The sequence below is a fragment of the Phoca vitulina genome, unplaced genomic scaffold (assembly GCF_004348235.1).
Source record: "Phoca vitulina isolate PV1807 unplaced genomic scaffold, GSC_HSeal_1.0 scaffold2, whole genome shotgun sequence".
NCBI classification, from domain to species: Eukaryota; Metazoa; Chordata; class Mammalia; order Carnivora; family Phocidae; genus Phoca; species Phoca vitulina.
Genome location: NW_022589705.1, coordinates 61384214 through 61404289, shown reverse-complemented (window position 1 = coordinate 61404289; position 20076 = coordinate 61384214). Strand labels below are relative to the sequence as shown.

General features: G+C 36.1%; 1 protein-coding gene across 3 annotated transcripts in view; it reads right to left on the bottom strand.

Moving 5' to 3' along the window:
- The window catches only part of FAF1 (Fas associated factor 1), a 514999-nt gene that overhangs the window by 394553 nt on the left and 100370 nt on the right, over positions 1 to 20076 (bottom strand). The window contains exon 1 of one of the 3 annotated variants that reach the window (XM_032429323.1): positions 4571 to 4846. The exons of the other annotated variants lie outside the window; for them this stretch is intronic. The gene's annotated coding sequence lies outside the window, so the exon portion shown is untranslated. Of the gene's footprint in view, positions 1 to 4570; positions 4847 to 20076 lie in introns of those variants that run through there. 3 annotated transcript variants of the gene reach the window in all.

Sequence of the window (20076 nt, the reverse complement as noted above, 5' to 3'; positions counted from 1 at the left end):
CTTTTATAAAACATTCCAAGTTTCACCAACCTACATTTTATAATCTGAACAAAATTTGTTACTACTTTATCACATAGATAAGCTGTTCTGTACTGTACCTTGCTCCTGGGCTCAAAGTCTTATTTATCAACTCCAGTGGCTTCTCATCTCATTTAAAATAAAAATATCTAAAATTTTACTAAAGAAAATTAAAAGGAAATATGAAGAAATGGGAAGCTATCCCTGAATGGAAAGACTACTGGAATTATGCCAATTCCTCCCAAGTTACCTTATAAGAACAAAGAAATTATAAGACTAATACCAATATTTTTTGTAACCTAAACAAAATGATTCTAAAACCCATCTGGAAGAAAAAAAACAGTTAAAAAAGGCAAAACATTTTTGTAGAAGAAGTGTAATGAAAAAACATTTGTCTCTCATATGCAGCAAGTATGTATTATAAAGTTACCTTAAGGAAAACCACTTCAAGCTAGTTCAAGAACAGATTTCAAAAATCAAAGGGACCAAAAGAAACCCTAGTATACAGAAAAATTCAACATATGCTAAAGGTGACATTTCAAGTCAAAGAAAATACAGGAGTTGTAAACAAAAAATGTTCCTGATTAACTAAAATTAAGAACTGATTAACTGGGCGCCTGGGTGGCTCAGTTGGTTAAGCGACTGCCTTCAGCTCAGGTCATGATCCTGGAGTCCTAGGATCGAGTCCCGCATCGGGCTCCCCGCTCGGCAGGGAGTCTGCTTCTCCCTCTGACCCTCCTCCCTCTCATGCTCTCTCTGTCTCATTCTTTCTCTCTCAAATAAATAAATAAAATCTTTAAAAAAAAAAAAAAAGAACTGATTAACTGAGGAAAAAAGTTAGAGAGCTATTTTACAATAACAGAACCTATGTGGGTTAACGAGTTAAATATAAAAAAAAATATGAAAACACAACAGCGCTAGGAGAAATACATGCATATGTTTGATCTAATCTTGTAGTAAAAAAGTCCTATATAAGCATACTAACAAAGGAAAAACTAAAAAAGAAGCTGACAGATTTGACCACATGAAAATAATTGTGACATCCAAGAATGCCATAAATAAATTTAAACGACAAATGACAAAATAGGAAAAAAAAAAAAGAGGTGAACATACATGATTGTTTAAAAAAAAAACTCCATGTCTTTAGTAGACTGAATTATAGAACTAATTAAAAAATATTTTAGTAACTGAAAAAATGGACAATAGATACAAACTTCACAGGAAATAAATATAAATGACCAATGCAACATATGCAGGGGGTTCAAAATCTCAACTAAAGAAATAAAATTTAAAACAAGATAACATGCTTACTTATCAGATTGCCAAATGCTCACATGCACATGGGCACATACACAAAAATATCCAGTGTTGGTAAGAATCAATGAAAAGGCTTTCTTATATTTGCAAATAGATGAAACCTTTCTGGAGGTTAATTTGATATACTATCAAAAGCATTAAAAAGGAGTATCTCTCTCAAGGAGAGAGATCCCTTTAAACTAACAACTCTATTCTCAGGTATTTGGTTTAAGGAAATAATAATAAGGAATTTTTTTTACGTGATTTTTCTACAAGGATATTCTCTGTGGTGTTTATATTATAAAAAATCAGAACAGGGCGCCTGGGTGGCTCAGTCAGTTAAGCGTCTGCCGTCGGCTCAAGTCATGATCTCAGGGCCCTGGGATCAAACCCCACCTCTGGCTCTCTGCTCAGCCAGGAGTCCGTTTCTCCCTCTCCCTCTTTTCTGATCTCTGCTGGGTCCCTCCACAACAAATACAGGATGAATACATAGGTGTATTCAGCATTGAATATAAGCCTCTATTACCCTGCTTGTCCCATTGTATCATAGATACTGAGGTCTGTATCTGCCTTCCAACTACAGTGAGAGCTCCTTAAGAGTAAATAATCTGATCCATCTTCCTTTAAACCTGCCCCTGGTATAATGTTGGGGTTTATTAAATGTTGAACAAATGAATGAATATGATCATAAGAAAACAAGGTCTCCACCAATAAGAGTTATCTCAAATTGTCAGCACTCTCCTGCAGTGGATTGAATGGCATGCCAACAAAACTCATGTCAACCTGTAACTTCAAAATGTGACCTTATTTGGAAATAGGGTCTTCCTAGATACAAGGTAAGGACTGAGATAGTACTGGAAAAAGGTGAGTCCTAAATTCAATGAGTGCATCCTTATCAGAGACAAAAAGTATACACAGAGAAGAAGGCCATGTGAAACTGGAGGCAGACACTGAAGTTACGCTGCCACAAACCAAAGACCACAAGAAGATATCAGAAGCTGAAATAGGCAAGAAAGAAAGGATTCTCCGTAGATCCTTCAGAAAGAGTGTGGCCCTGCCAACAACTTGATTTTGGATTTCTGGCTTCTAGAACTGTAAAAGAATAAATTTCTCTTGTTTTAAGACACTAAGTTTGTTAAAACAGCCCTAGGAAACTAATATACTTGCTATTAGAAATATCAATGTGCAGTGTGGCACGGAAAATACAAAGGGCGAAATGGGGAAAACCAACACATTTCCTCTCAACAAATTTGTAAATCAGGTGGAAGCATTATGTAAAACTTTTAGAGTGGTAGTGACATTAGCAACAGCGGCCTCAACAGTTGTTTCTATTGTCCTCTACTGGCAGAAAGTAACAGTTGTCGTGACAGGAACAAAAGAGATCATCCATGGCACTTCTCATATTTAGTATCAATTTTGTTACCAAAGTTTTCTGGATTTCTTGATTGTCTGGGGTAATAAGTACCAGTAGCATCCTTATAGTACGGGAGAGATATTTTCTAAAGCTCCCAGCTGAACAAGTTTGAAAGCTCAACAACTGTTAAATTTAAGTGTGCAACTGCAATAACACTAACAAGGAGACCTTCTCCACAGCGTATGCCCCAGTGAGGAATATTTCAAAACCAAAACTTCACAGCCTATGAACTTGATGAGCAGCATGTTTAGATAGTTGAGGTTTTTTGTTTTTTTCAAACTGGGATTTTCAAACCTCTTTTTTCTGTCTTTATGCTTCTTTTGAGTGATAACCTTCTTTCTGTGTTTTTAGGGAGTGGTTTCTTCAAGTGAAAAATAACATATTTTCTATGTAAATCTGGAAACAGCTATGGTCTGGTTATAAAGTTCCTATCTTTTATTCTGTTTTGAAGCTAAGGTAGAAATTAGAGAAAATTTAAGCCATTTATTCCCCTAGTTCCATTTCTCTCAAAATAGAAAATCTAGTTCTCTGTAGAAGTCAATACAGGCTTTGAATCATGGAATCCATTTGAGGGGAAGGACTAGGCAGAAGACAACTCATTCTGCCCTCACCATTTCAAACTGTAAAGTTTCTCTCGTAATTATTTCTCCTTTCCCAAATACTGATCCTATATGAATTGCTCATTAAACCACATTATTCTCTTAACTGGTTTCTCTGCATCTATCCATTCTATACCCTTCCAATTTACATTCTGTCAAAGTGAAACTCCTGTAACACTGCTATCAATGTGTCACATCTCTGCTTAAAAACCTCCCAGATGAAATCATAAAATCAGAGTCACTGGGAAAAATGGGTAGGTGTGAGAAAACATTTAATTCAACCTGTCATTAACCGGAAACTAAGGCCTAGAAAGTCACACTAACTTGCCTAAGAGAGTATACCAAATAAGGGGCAGAGCCAAAACTAGAAATCAGGTTCTCCAATTACCATTCCAATACTGGGGATGAATTAAACACATAAATATAGAAGTCACAACAACTCTATGAAAAACTGATATATGCTAGTGTCCCTAAGGAAAAGTATCTTCATAGTGTTAAGATTAGATGAAGGTCCATTAACATTTACTGAGCACCTAATATGTGTGAGCTATGACCCTCAAGGAGTTCACAATTTTATAGTAAAAGGCAATGGAAACAGTTAAAATGGAGTTTTATAGCAGAAATATGCACAGGGCAAAGAAAAAGCACCTAATTCAGCCAGTGAAGGTGTTATGAAGACTTAAAATGGGAACTTATACTTTCAAATCTTGAATAGTAAGTGTAACACATTATGTGGCAAAGAGTGAAAGAGCTAGAGTAATAACAAATATGAGGGCATGCAGCCATGAAAGACTATTGCAGCTGCAATTCAGTTTTCAGTGTGACTGGAAAGTAAGGTAAATGTCAGGAGGCATATAAGGATGAGGAAAGAGAAGTAGGTAGGGTCTAGATTATATGAAGTGCTTTGTTTGCTGTTTTCATCCTATCAACGAAACGAAGCAATATGACTAGATTTGCTTTTTTAGAAAGTTCATTATGTCAACAGCATGGAGGTTCTAAAGGAAATGAAGTGGACAGCCTGTGTGGCTAAGCCTCTGCCTTTGGCTCAGGTCATGATCTCCAGGTCCTGGAATCAAGCCCCAAGTCAGGCTCCAGCTCAGCGGGGAGTCTGCTTCTCCCTCTGCCCCGCCCCCTTGTTCCTGCTCTCTCTCTCTCTTTCTGTCTCTCTCTCTCTCTCTCTCAAATAAATAAATAAATAAATAAATAAATAAATAAATAAATCTTAAAAAGAAAAAAAAGATACCTGTGGAACATCCAGGAGAAGTGTGTAATGAATGATAAGATAGCAGATTCCAAGGCTTAGGAGAGAAGTCTGGGCATGAGGGTAGCTGGCTATGTCCTTGGGTACCTTTCTTGAAACCCCAAATTGTTTGTTTCTAAAATGAAGAAAACACCACCTATCTCATCTATTTTACAAAATGGAAAACAGAATGTATATAACCCACTGTATATGTTCTTTAAACTATGAGACATTCTAAAATCATGAAATCACATTATTAAAATGCAGAATCCCAATTAGTAATTATTGAGCATATAACATATTTAAAAATCTCTTGCAAAAGATATGATTACAGATAAAAATCAGACAAAATAAAGTAAGTTGCACCATCCTAACGTTTAAGTTTACTCTGTGTGGAGATTTTGTCCCCAGCATTTTTGTTTTGAAATTTTCAAGCTAGAGAAAAGCTGAAAGAATAACACAATGAATACCAATACACCTTTCACATAGATTCAGTAATTGTTAACACTTGCCAAATTTACTTCCATTCTCTCTGGCCTTATGCACTCACCTTTTCTTTTTGAAACATTTAAAAGTAAACTGTAGATACTATGAAACTACCCCAGCATTTAATCTGAAGAAAAAGGACATTCTCCTATGTAACAACCATACCATTATGAAGTTCAAAAATTTTAATATTGACATTATATTGCATGTAGGATATAGTGCATATTTGAATTTCTCCAACTGTCCCAATTGTCCCTTAATAAGTGTGCACTGTTTTTGTTGTTCTTGTTGTTTTTGTTTTGGATCAAGATCCAGTTAAGGGTCATGCACTGCATTTAGCTATCTTGTTGCTTGGTCTCCTTTAATCTAGAACAGTTTCCCCAACTTTTTTCCTTTTCTTCTGTGTGTGTGTGTGTGTGTGTGTGTGTGTGTGTGTGTGTGTGTTTTACATGCCATTAAAAATTTTATACAATAATCTGCCAACTGTATTTGATTATTTCCTCATGATTAGATTTCATTTAAACATTTTGGCAAGAGGGGCGCCTGGGTGGCTCAGTCGTTAAGCATCTGCCTTCGGCTCAGGTCGATCCCAGGGTCCTGGGATTGAGCCCCACATCGGGCTCCCTGCTCGGCGGGAAGCCTGCTTCTCCCTCTCCCTCTCCCCCTGCTTGTGTTCCCTCTCTCGCTGTCTCTCTCTCTCTCTGTCAAATAAATAAATAAAATCTTTAAAAAAAAAAAATTAAAAAAAAAAACATTTTGGCAAGAATACTACATAGGTGATGCTCTTCTTTATGAAATTTATAATATATTACATGTATTGATTTTAATGTGGAATCTACATGTTCTAAAAGGCTAGTCAAATAACTTTCATTATGTAAATTCAAAGACAACAACTGAAGCATAATTCTGTGATCTGACACCCAGAACAATTTGTGCCAAATACATACCCAATCCGTAAACTCAATTCAGCCATCAGCTTTATGAAAATAGTAGAAAATACTGTTGGGAAAAGGAAGCTCCTTTATACTATGTGCCCTTTAAAACCATAAAGTGCCTCCCACCACCACCCCCCCAAAAAATCAATCATAAAGGCATGCTCAACTCTGCAAACATTCTTTTTTTTTCCCCCCTGCAAACATTTCTTTGGTGTATTAAAACAGGATGGTTTTACAGACTGAACCACTGGGCTGAAGTGTGTAAATACCATCAGATGGTAGATGTTTCTTTTTTTCAAAAAAAAAAAAAAAGTGAAAAATTTATAACTAATATTCAACAACTGATATCTTTCAAAGCTCTCAATTGTTAAGAAAATTTTATCCTGGTAAGTCCATGTAACCATAGCTATAGTATAAATGCATACATTGGCATGTATAGGATGGTAAATAGAAACATAAATTATTTTGGAATCTCCTGGAAAATATCTGTGACAATCAATTGCTACCATAAATGCTACTGGTTGTGCAAATATAAAATTTTGAAAATCATAATCTTCGCTCAGAGTGATATATACACAGGATTTCATTCTATTTTGAAAATTCCTAAAATGTGGCAACTATAAATAATACATCACTATTACTATTAAATACTTATAATTCTTTTTAAAGTTATAACAATAAAAGTACCTAAATCAAATTTCAAATTTATAACACAGACAAATCTTTCAGATAGTAAAGTTAAAAGCTAAAGATAAGTTTTCAATACTCATTACCAAGGTATAAACAACTGAAATAAGTGTTCATTATTAAAATACTAGGGGGAATATATTCAACTAACTTAGCTATAGTATGAGCTACTCCTAAGCTATTCTTTTTTGATGTGTTCAAAGCACAAAGAACTCTCTACAGCAAGGAATTGAAAAGTTTGTTTTGTTTTGTTTCACTTTCATAAAAAGGAATATACATCTATTAGCCTGCCCTTTGCTCAATGACTGCACATTTTTTGTTGGCACTATGCAAGAAAAACAAGAAGAAGGGAGTTCATATCTGTAGTAACTAAATTTATACTATTATTTTTATAAACAAAAACAACAAAAATCCAGTTGCGACATATTCACAAAATATGTCTGCTTACATTAGTTTATATTAGTGACACCAACACCAAGCAAAGGGCCACTACTGGGTAGCCAACCATATATCCAAGTTCTCCACATACTCCCAAGCACTCAAAATACACAAAACTTTCTGGTATGCAGGAAGTCTGGTATTTATAGACTTGAGTCTTTTTTCATATTTCTATAAATTATTATATCTCCAGGTGTTTTATTCAACCAGAATTTCATAAGGTCTTGGTCACTGCTGGCATGACAACACAAAAGATGTCAGCAAATATGCATTAGCAATGGAGAAATGGCCTAAGTATTGTTTATCAGATTTTGATAATTGCACAGCATCTTATGCTTTCACAGAAAGGAAGAGTAGGGTGTCCTAAGGATGCTCATTACCTGTCAGGTCCTTCTAACAACTATTTCCAGATGGCTATTAACCTGTTTATCCCTCAATACCAGTAGATAATTTGGCAATACTAGTAATTTTTAAAAGAGAGGGAAAAAATCTGAACATGTTCTGCTGAAAATGAGTATATTACAAATCAGATTCTATGATAGCCATCCTAAGATACAGAAAAAAGGCAAAAAAAAATTTTTTTAAATGAAGGCTTATCAAAATTAATCAACTTGAAGACCATTAAAAGCCTGGATCCTGATTCCCTATACTTCAACACTATGAACAAACCCATTCCCCAAAGATATAATAGAACAATTCTATAAGTTTAACCAATTTTTCAAAAAGCGCAATAAAGGAATTTAATGAGGAAGGAATAATCCTTTCAAAAATGGTACTGGAACAACTGGATATCCACTTGACATAAGGGCAGGAACAATAAAATAGTTCATAAATTGAACATCAAAATTAAAATCCTCTATTTTTCAAAAGACACCATTAAGAAAATGAAACGGTGACATCAGAATGGCTAAAACTAACAAGTCAGGAAATCACAGATGTTGGCGAGGAGGCAGAGAAAGGGGAACCCTCCTACACTGTTGGTGGGAATGCAAGCTGGTGCAGCCACTCTGGAAAACAGTATGGAGGTTCCTCAAAAAGTTGAAAATAGAGTTACCCTATGACCCAGCAATTGCACTACTGGGTATTTACCCCAAAGATACAAATGTGATGATCCAAAGGGGCACATGCACCCCAATGTTTATAGCAGCAATGTCCACAATACCCGAACTATGGAAAGAGCCTAGATGTCCATCAACAGATGAATGGATAAAGGTGTGGTGTATATATATACAATGGAATATTATGCAGCCATCAAAAATGAAATCTTGCCATTTGCAACGATGTGGATGGAACCAGAGGGTATTATGCTAAGCGAAATAAGTCAATCGGAGAAACACAATTATCATATGATCTCACTGATATGTGGAATTTGAGAAACAAGACAGAGGACCATGGGGAAAGGGGGGGGAAAATGAAACAAGACAAAACCAGAGAGAAACAAGACAAACCATAAGAGACTCTTAATCTCAGGAAACAAACTGAGGACTGCTGGAGTGGTGGGGGGTGGTAGGGATGGGGTGGCTGGGTGATAGACACTGGGGAGGGTATGTGCTATGGTGAGCACTGTGAATTGTGTAAGACTGATTAATCACAGACCTGTATCCCTGAAACAAATAATACATTATATGTTAATAAAAAACATAAAAAAAAAAAAAAGAAAATGAAATGGCAAGCCATATACTGGAAGAAAATATCATAATAAATATATTTGACAAGGGACTAGAATATTTTTATATATAAAGAATATATAAAAAACGCATAATTCAGTAGAATAAGAAAATAAGCAATCCAAATTTAATACACAAAAGACCTGAATAGATAAATCACTGAAGAATATAAATGGCCTACAAACACATGAAGAAGATTAACAAGGAATCTTCCTGTGATAATGGAAATGTTCTATATTCTGACGGAGATATTAGTTATGTAGGTGTATAGAATTGTCAAAATTCATCTAACAGTATATATTTTTTAAAGATTTATTTACTTTAGAGAGCGAGCAAGCAAGCATGAGGGGAGGGGCAGAGGGAGAGAGAGAGAGAGAGAATCTCAAGTAGACTCTGTGCTGAGCCCAGAGCCCAACAGGGGGTTCCACCCCAGGACCCTGAGATCATGACAGAGACAAAACCAAGAGTCAGAGGTTTACCCAACTGTGCCACCCAGGCACCCTCATCTAACTATATATTTAAGATCTATGCATTTCACTTTATAAAAATTATAACTAATGAAAATGTTCCATAATGCCTACTGTTAAGTTATCTATAAATTGGTCCATTTCTCAAGTGCAACCAGGCAATTCATACAAATTTGAGCAATTTTACTTCTAGGAATATATTGCAAGGAAATTGTCAGACAGTAAATGTAAGAGTATTTACTGCTCCACTATCTTGTTTATAACAGAGAAAAATTAAGAAAGACCTAAATGGGGGTGCCCGGGTGGCTCAATCAGTTAAGTGTCCACCTTCAGTTCAAATTAATCAGAAGAAACAGGCTAAACCGAGCCTCTTCATTTGTTTCCTTGTCTGTAAGGTTTCATTTGTTTCTGTCTTTAAGGTTTTAGTAAAAAGGAAGATAAGGTAAGAACTCTAGGTCTTTAAACAAAACAAAACAAAAACAAAGAAAAAGATATGAAGTTAATTGAAAAGCAACACTTTGAATTAGTCATCAATTAATATAAGAGACAGAAATACTTGGAGAGAATGAAAAGTCAGATATTAAAGATTTTTAAAAATAAGTTATTAAGGTCAAAACAAAAATCCAACTATGAAGCATAAAATTTTAAGGAGATCAATCAAAAGTTGGCTTGAATAAATTAATGATTCCAAAACTCCATTTTGACCATTAGTTTCTGTTTCCTTTCTTCCATCAAACCTTTATACCAGTTGCTAAGCAATATCTGGCTAAGTGCTGGACTATTATACTTCCTGACTAACTAGGAATGCTGGATCATTACATTTCCAGACTAAGTAAGAGATTTGGACTGTTACATTTCCTGACTGACTAGGAATGCAAAGGCCTCATTATACTTTCTAACTTACTTGGAATTCTGGACTTCATTTTATTTACTGACCAAAAGATCCTGTTATACTTTATGTAAGTGTATCAAGTCTTGTCACCCTAAATAGGAGTACTGGGTCCAGATAACACTAACTGCACTGAACCTCATATACTCATTCAGAGTACTTGTAACTCTTTCACACTGACTGCTAGAACCAATACTTCCATTCTAATGTAAAACTCTAGATATTGAGCCCCTAATCAACACAGTCCAAATGGTCGAAGACAGACACAAAAAGAACTGACGGTCTGGGTAATAATTTCTTCAGAACAGTAGGAGCTTTTCCATTGTTTCTTCCTGTATGTATTAAATGGCTTGTCATCTGAGGTCCACTATAAGAGAACACTACTTTGTAACCCAAACTAATATAATTTTATATCATTCTTAAGCATGTATTTAAATGTTTCATGCATTAATGAGAAAATCATTTTTGGATTATGAGTTATCAAATTGAAATGTTACTGATACACCCAAAATATTCATCCACACGATCCTACAAAATCAGGTCCCTAACTCTTGTTCTGACTTTTAGCATTCTCTCTCCTTTGCTCACTGCATTCTGGCCACATCAGACTTCTATCTCTTCCTCAAAAACATGTTGGTCCTCACCTCAGGGCCTTTGCATTTGTTCTTTCTTCTGCTTCTACAGTGCTTTTCCTTCAGATCTTTACAAGGTTGGCTTCTCATTCCAATTAATAAGTGAAGGAGATATAATCATTTTGGAATTATGTATCAGCTTTATAGAACACAGCAAGTGGAAGGAAGAGAGATGTTACCAATGCCAGTTATCTTTGTCTAAAACCAAAATCTAAATTTGCTACTTAAACATACTAGTGATCATCACTACTGATTTTTAAGACCTGTTGAAATAAATGTGCTTACAATGAGATATATATGTCCATTGCAGCTATTCAGAAGCAATTATATCACTTTTCCCTGCTAAATCTGGACATGATCCCATAAACCATAATACACTTCTTGAGGCAGACATTATCAATTGTCTTTGCACACAGTAAAAAAAAAATTGAACAGAGCTGGCTTACATATTAAAACTGCTTGCCATCTCTAGTACAGTGGAATATGGGAATATGAATCTAGAGTCAGAAGACCTGGACTTCAAGTTTTGGCCCTGCAGTATCAATATAATGATGGGACAAAAAAAAAAAAAAATCAGGAAAGTAAGATACACAGGATCTGAAAGACAGTGTAAAGGTGACAGGACCCATGAATTAATAGATCCTAGTGTGCTTGAAGGATTTTCTAAGTCAAGTTATTAAAGGGTAGGAGATGGGGATAGGAAAGAGGGATACCTGAAATTAAGATTACAGAAGAGGTGGCAGTGATTAGTAATGAAAAAGCTAAAGTCAAGATTATAACAGAGGGTGCCTGAGGCAGGATAAATTTTTGACACGCTGGGAGGAAGGAAAGCTTTGAAGCACCAAAGGATGGCATTCCAAATGACGAACTTAAGAAAAGGTACAGAGGGGCACCTGGGTGGCTCAGTCGTTAAGCGTCTGCCTTTGGCTCAGGTCATAATCCCAGGGTCCTGGGATTGAGCCCCGCATCAGGCTCCCTGCTCAGCGGGAGGCCTGCTTCTCCCTCTCCCATCCCCCCTGCTTGTGTTCCCTCTCTCGCTGTCTCTCTGTCAAATAAATCAAATCTTTAAAAAAAAAAAAAGGAAAAAGAAAGAAAAGAGAAAAAAGGTACAGATACATAGAATTTAGTGGGACTTCCAGGTAACTAAAGTCAACAGTGGCTGCCTAACTATCTGCCATCCAGTATTTCCATCTGTGTCATTTATTTGACTCTTAGGTCCAAACATATACTTTAACTATGTTCAGTGATTTAAAAAAAAAGAAAGAAAGAAAGAAAGAAAGAAAGAATTCCTTGACATCTCTTTTAAAGTGAGCATAATGTCTTGTCAGTAGAGAAGACTAGAAGGACACTGCCGAGAAAAAAAGGCTCTCTCCTGTAGTTTCAAGCTGCAGCACAGGTGTTGGCAATATGGGTGGGAAGTGAGGACACCCAACAGAGTTCTACCCCAGTCATGAGCCCAGAACATAGTCTGTCTACAACCATGCAGTCTTGGCTTAGTGATAATCTTTCCACAGCCTTCTCAACTGGAAAAGTGCCCAGAAGTTTTCTGCCCACTGACCACCCCCCTGACTTCCCCTGCAAGTCCCTGTGCACAGCTGCCTGTGGCCAGAGGGATCACACCATGTTGCTGCTCCTTCCTCAAGTCCCCCATCTTCCGCACTCAGCCTACCTGTGATCAGAGGATTCCCAACTCCATGCAAGCCCGCTGCATATGATGGCTGATTTGCTGCCCCCCTCATCTTCCACCAGAGGGTGACAATTACTTACCCAGTGACTATAAACCATTTCAGGTCTGGCCAAAGAGTGAACTTCTCTCCTGTTCAATGGGCTGAACTCTCCAAAAAGGTCTGAATCCCTTCTAAGTTTGTCCTTCCTTAGGTACTCTCTCTTAGCCCTAGAGTACAGTATAGAGTTTTCTCAAATCTTATACTTATTCCTTTATCATAGTTAATAATTCATTATATTAAATTTCACTTGTTTAATCTACTGTGTGGTTTTCTATATCCTGATTAAAGCCAGACTGTTACATCATCCAAAACAATACTAAACAACAAAGGGGAAATAAAGGTAAATAAAAATGATGCCTTCAACATGACTTGCAGAAAGAGAATATTGAAACTTCAAAGTAACTGTAAATAAAAAGAGGAAAATTACCAATTCCTAGTGCATGGTCTCTCATGTTCCTCATCCTATCCCTACCCCACAAGACAGGCCTCCAAAATTGAGGAGAATACAGAAGAGGGAAGCTAGAGAAGATTACAACTGCGCTAAAACTATTGCCTGAGCGCGTAAGTTCTGTCTGTCTGAAAACATTAAAAAGGTATAAACCGGCGCCTGCATGGCTCAGCTGGCGAAGCATCCACCTTTGGCTCAGGTCATGATCCCAGGGCCTGGGATAGACTCCCCTGCTCAGCGGGAAGTCTGCTTCTCCTTCTCCCTGCCACTCCCCCCAATTCATGTTCTCGCTTGCTCTGCTCTCTCAAATAAATAAATAAATAAATAAATAAATAAATAAAACTTAAAATTTAAAAAAAGGTAAAAATAAAATAAATAAAAAATAAAAAGGTAAAACAGATCAGAGCAAAGATTACAAGAAAGGGATTTATAAAGGCACAATTTAAAAGGGCAGGAATGACTTAAAGGGGCAGTCTAAGAAACACAAAGCTATTGCAAAGAGAAAAAAAAACAAAAAGAAAGTGAAAGGCTCCCTTTGATAGTCAAGTGGTAAAGGGGAAAAGAAGCAAAATGGGAAAGTTTAGTGTCTTACAAGACAAAAAGAGAATCATAAAATCAAAGCACTCATTACTCTTTACCACCCTTCGACTCCCCCCAAACACCAAAACAAACCAACCAAAAAACTGACTGAAGTATCTGAGCTTTGCTAAATTGACAGAAGAGGGCGCCATTAAATAAAAATATTGTCATTCATATCACCATAAAAATGAACATAAACACACACAAATCAACCAATATATAAGAGCTATTGAAAAAAAAAATCAGGAAAAGAAATTTCATACGGATCTACTGAGGAAAATTCCCTTCCAAAAAACTACCAGGAAGCAAAGAAAAGCTGTAAATCAATACTCCAAACAATATATTTAAATATTGTTAAATAAGCATTTGAGGAAAAACCACCTTGAATCAGAAAATTTTAAAACTATGAACAATAACCAAAAAGGCAGAGAGAAAGGAAAGAAAGCTGATGGTACTCAGGAAAAAGGAAAAAATAAGATATTCTCAGAAATGAAGAATAAGTCACAAGGTACCCATGGAAAAACAGATGCCAACCAAAATTTCATGAGGGGCATTGAAGAAAGGCAAGAAAACAACCATGAGAATGAAAATAACATAATGAAAAAAAAGGATCAGAAAGAAAGTACTCCAAGTGGAAGAGAGACAAAGTAATAATATTCATATTGTCAAGTTCCTAAAACAGAAAACAATGGAACAGAACTAAAATTTAAAACTATAATCTAAGAGGGGCGCCTGGGTGGCTCAGTCGGTTGAGCATCCAACTCTTGATCTTAGCTTGGGTCTTTTTTTTTTCTTTTTAGCTTGGGTCTTGATCTCAGGGTCATGAGTTTGAGCCCTATATTGGGCTCCATGCTGGGCGTGGAGCCTACTTAAAAAAATAATAGAAATTTAAAAATAAAAATAAATTTTAAAAAACTATAATCTAAGTAAGCTTTCTAGAAATACAAAAAGACATGAATCTATATATTGAATAGGCTCAGTGGAGGCCTGGGGAAATTAATCCAGAATGACCAACTCTGAGACATAGTTTACTATAATTACTAAATTTCAAATATAAATAAAATCCTCATAGCCTCCAGGCGAAGATCATTAACTTACAAAGGCAAAAGATTAAGACTGCCATCAGTTTCCAAACCAATATATAAAGCAAGACAATGAAGCAGCAGGTTTTAAAAACACAATTAGGGGCACCTGTGTGGCTCAGTAGGTTGGGCAGCTGCCTTTGGCTCAGGTCATGATCCCAGGGTCCTGGAATCGAGTCCCACATGGGGCTCCCTGCTCAGTGGGGAGTCTGCTTCTCCCTCTCCCTCTGCCCCACCCCCTCCCCACCCCCTGCTCATTCTCTCTCTCAAATAAATAAAATCTTAAAAAAAAAAGGTCTATTTCTAATTAATAAATAAATAAAAGCAAAAATAAAGAACATATGAACCAAAGATTTTATATGCAGCCAAACTTCAAATATCAGGGTAACAGAAAAAAATTTTTCAACATGTAAGAACTTAGGGAATTCTGCAGTAATCAGCCCTTGAGAAATCTACTAGAGAAAGAACTTCATCCAACCAACTGATGACTAAGAAAACTTTAGTGAAAGGACCAAAAATAAGTATTTTAAGAATATATAAATATACACCACTAAAACAGATGTGAGATGAAAGGAGAAAGACAAATGGACAAATTTAAATGTTCTGAAAAAGTATAAAATATTAATGTAAGAAGGAAAATAGAATAAGAACACCAATTGTTACACAGGCAAAAGGCAGGCTTAAATAATACTTTAAAATTGATAAATCACACAGTAAACAGCTAAAAAGAAAATATGAAACTAAGAGCATTAAAAAAAGTTCAAGTATAAAAGTAACCACAAGAACATACAAGCCTTCTTAAATACCAATAATTTAAGAAAAATAACTGTAAATAAAAGGAAAGAAAATACACCTGATAGAAAGCATAGCAAATGATTACAAAATATTATGACAGCACTGAGACCAAACACATCAATCGCATTAGTGAATATGAATGGACATAACTGTTAAACATTTTCAATTTCACTCATGAAACAAGACTCAACCATATGGTATATACAAGAGATTCACCTAAGACAAAGTAACAAAATGACTAAAAACAAAATTTTTTAAAAATCAAGCAATGGGGGTGCCTGGGTGGCTCAGTTAGTTAAGCATCTGTCTGCCTTCAGCTCAGGTCATGATCCTGAGGTCCTAGGATGGAGTCCCGTGCTGGGCTCTCTGCTCAGCAGGGAACCTGCTTCTCCCTCTCCTTCTGCCTGCCACTCCCCCTGCTTGTGCTCTTTCTCTGTCAAATAAATAAATAAAATCATTTTTAAAAAATCAAGCTAATGGACACAAAAAAGGAGTAGGAGTAGCCATCTAATATTAAATGTAACAAAGGTCACTTTTATTTACAAAGGTCACTTTTTAATGCTAAAAGCCACAAATCACAATGAAGATATTACTCTTATGAATATGCATGCATGGGGCATCCAGGTGGCTCAGTTGGTTAAGTGTCTGACTTTGGCTCAGGTCATGATCTCATGGTCCTGGGTCTGAGCCCATGTCAGGCTCCACATTCAGCAGTGAGTCGGCTTCTTCCTCTACCTCTGCCCCTCCCCCCTCTTGTGCTTGCACGCTCTCACTTTCTCTCTCAAATAAATAAATAAAATCTTTTTAAAAAATGAATATGCATGCGTGGAATAAAACAGCAACCAACTTCATTATAGAAAACTATAGGATATTTAAAAAGACACAGAAATACACTAATAATAGTAGACTAATTAAATATAGCACTCTCAATACAAGACAGATCAAGTGGACAAAACATACGAAAGGAGGTAGAAGATCTTACGGATATATGTTAAAATCTACATTTTGATAATAAAGAACACACCTTCTCTCAAGAGCCAATGACACAAACACAAAAATCAATCATATGTTAGGTTACAAAGAAACACAATCTCCACCAAGTAGAAATGTTATAAACAATACTCTAAATCTAATACAATGGAATTAGAAGTTACTAACAAAAATAAGAAAATAGAAAGGACCTTACATCTGGAAATTTTAAAACCACCTACTAAACATTTACTGGAGAAAGAAGAAAAACTGAAATGACAGTTTTTCAAAATAATGACACTGGATCATTAGAGAACTAGAGAGAGTATTACTTCCAACCTTATAATGGAAAGAGAGAGCACCCAAGTTCCTAACTTTTCTGGACCCCATTCACAGGGTGAACAACTGGCATAAAATCTAAGACAGTAGCATGCAGAGAAAGACAAATGTGAGCATTGACTTGCTAGGGTAAGAGTTACACTAGGATGATTGACAAATTGGTAAAGACTAAAAGTGTACTGGTGAGAGAGAGTTAAGGCAAATATAGGAGATCTGAAAGTTCTTACAGGTTTTTGCTCTGTAAATACCACCAAGTGCTCACAGAAAAAAAATTGGCAGTCTTGAGAAAGTCTCTACCAAGGTAGAGAACAAGGGGAGAAGAACAGCAGACACTGTAGGAGGGGCACAAAACTCTGTCAGGACCCTTCCATCCCCCTCACAAAACAAAAGCCTTAGTCTGAGAGAAGGGCAACAAACATTGTCACCTTAGGACACTGGTGATATCCACAGTGACCTGAAAAGTAAAAAGAGGGAAAATCCTCTACCCTACAAAGAGGGGCAGGAAAACATGCTAGGCTCAGAATTACACCTGGAGAGAGACAGGAGCTTGGAGAAGGCCACAAACCCAAGACCCTTGGACTCAATGCCTGCAGAAGACTTAAGTATTATCAAAACAATGGAGAATGCCTGCCAGTCCCCATGACCAGTCTAGCTTGCAGAGTAACAAGTAACTTGCAAGAGACACCCTCTCCAAAGCACAGCTCAAAGGAAAAACCAAAAGCTGAGGGAGCAGTGAAAATTAAAAAAAAAAAAAAAAAAAAAACTCCCACAAACCAGTCAACACCCTAAACACAAGGTATCACAAGAAGAATTTGGCAGTCTTGAGAAAGTCTCTACTAAGGTAGAGAACAAAGGGAGAAGAGCAGCAGACACTGTGGGAGGGGCACAAAACTCTGTCAGGACCCTTCCATCTCCCTCACTGAGTAAAGCTAAAGGAGAAATAAATCTCAAATCCAACCGAACTCAAAATTAGATCAAGTCAAACACCTGCACAAAAGTCTTAGCATAAAGAATGGCATGCCCATTTCTAGATCTTAGTCTCTACTATCCTACATAAAATGTCCAACTTTCAGAAAAAAATTGTAAAGCATATCAAAAGGCCAGAAAAGCACACAGGCAAGTACAAGCAGTAATCAGAAACAGACTCAGGTAGGACACAGATGTTAAAACTGACAGGGAATATTAAATGACTACTGAATATGTTAAACAGTTAATATGTTTAAATAACAATTACTATGTTAAAGGCTCTAACAGAAAAAACAGATAACATGTAAGACCAGATGAGTAATTTCAGCAGAGTTGGAAACTATGCTGGAGGGAGGAAAAAAAAAAAAAAACCTGTAACAGTGATAAAGAATATCTTCAACAGGCTTATCAGTAGAATTAACACAGTCAAGGAAAGAATCCGTGAACTTGCGGATAGGTATTAAGAAATTACCCAAACTGAAACACATAGAAAAAGAGAAGGGGAAAAAACATAAAAGAGAATCCAAGAGCTGTAAGACGAAATCAAACTAAAGTTACCCTTGAATAATGCAGGGAAGTTAAGGGTGCCAAACCCCCCCCCCAGTCAAAAATCCACACAACTTTTGACTCACAAAAACTTAACTACTGGGGCGCCTGGGTGGCTCAGTCGTTAAGCGTCTGCCTTCAGCTCAGGACATGATCCCAGGGTCCTGGGATCGAGCCCCATGTTGGGCTCCCTGCTCAGCAGGAAGCCTGCTTCTTCCTCTCCCACTCTCCCTGCCTGTGTTCCCTCTCTCGTTGTCTCTCTCTCTGTCAAATAAATAAATAAAATCTAAAAAAAAAAAAAAACTTAACTAATAGACTACTGTTGGTTGGAAGCCTTACTAATAACATAAACAGTTGATTAACACATATTTTGTGTGTTCTATGTACTATATACTATATTCTTACAATAAAGTGAACTAGAGAAAAGAAAATGTTACTAAGAAACTCATAAGGAAGAGAAAATACATTTACAGTACTGTACTATATTTTTAAAAAATCCATGTATAAGCAGACTCACACAGTTCAAGCTTGTATTGTTTAAGATTACTGTATTTAATACATACATAGTCAAAAATATAGAAAAAAAGAAGAGAAAAAAATGAAGAATTTTCAAAACCAACTAAAGAGAGCTTGCAGTTGCATAACATTGTGAATACACTAAATACCACTGAACTGTACATATTAATATGGTTAACTGTATGCAATATTAATCTCAATTAAAAAAATAAGAAAGAATCTTTAAAACCAGATCCAAGAATACCAAGCAGAACTACAAAAGCTACACACATACACACATACACACACACACACACACACACACACATACACATACACACACACCCTTAGGCAGATCATATTCAAACTGCTAAAAAACTAAGAGAAAATCTTGAAGGCAGCCAGAGGGGAGGAAAAAGACATTACAAACAGAGGAACAAATATAAGAAAATAAACAGACTTCTCTCCAGAAACCATGCAAGCTAGAAAATAAGAGAGTAAAATACAACTTAAAGTGCTGAAGGGGGAAAAAACTGTCAACCCAGAATTCCATACCCACTGAAATCATCTTTCAAAAATGAAGAAATAAAAACTTTCTCAGAAAAACAAAAAACTGTGAGAATTTATTACCACCAAACCTACCCTACAAGAAATACTAAATGAAGTAGTTCAGGCAGAAGGAATATGATACCCGATAAAAACTTAAATCTACACAAAGAAAGGAAACAAATATTAAGTAAAATAAAATTATTTTCTCCTCACATTTTACTGCTCTAAAAGAAAACTGAGTACCTGAAGCAAAAACTGTCACAACATATTGTGTTTATACCATTTGCAAAACTAAAATAACATGACAATAACAATACAAAAAATGGGAGAGAACTGGAAATACAATGCTGTAGGGCCATCACACTACACATGAAGCAGTATATTATTATTTAAATGTAGATTCTGATTGTTTAAAGATTATTTTGTAAAACCTAGGACAACTACTAAAGATAATTTCATAAGAAGTATAATGACAAATCAACAGAAGAGATAAAATTAGCACATAAAACTTTAATAAAATATTTCTATAGTCTCAGCATATCTCCACGTAAGATATTTACTAATTACAAAGAGGAAAATAGTAACTACAGTGAAGAAACCTGGGAAGACATCACCTGAACCAAGTGTCAAAGTTAACACCACCAGTAAGACATATTGACATCGTGTACCTCCTGGTACAGTGAGAAAGGCACAAAATCCTATCTGTGATATTCTTTCCAAGAATACATATATGTTCAGTGTATTATGAGAAAACATCAGAGAAATCCAAACTCAGGAATATGCTACAAAATACCTGATCAGTACTCTCCAAAA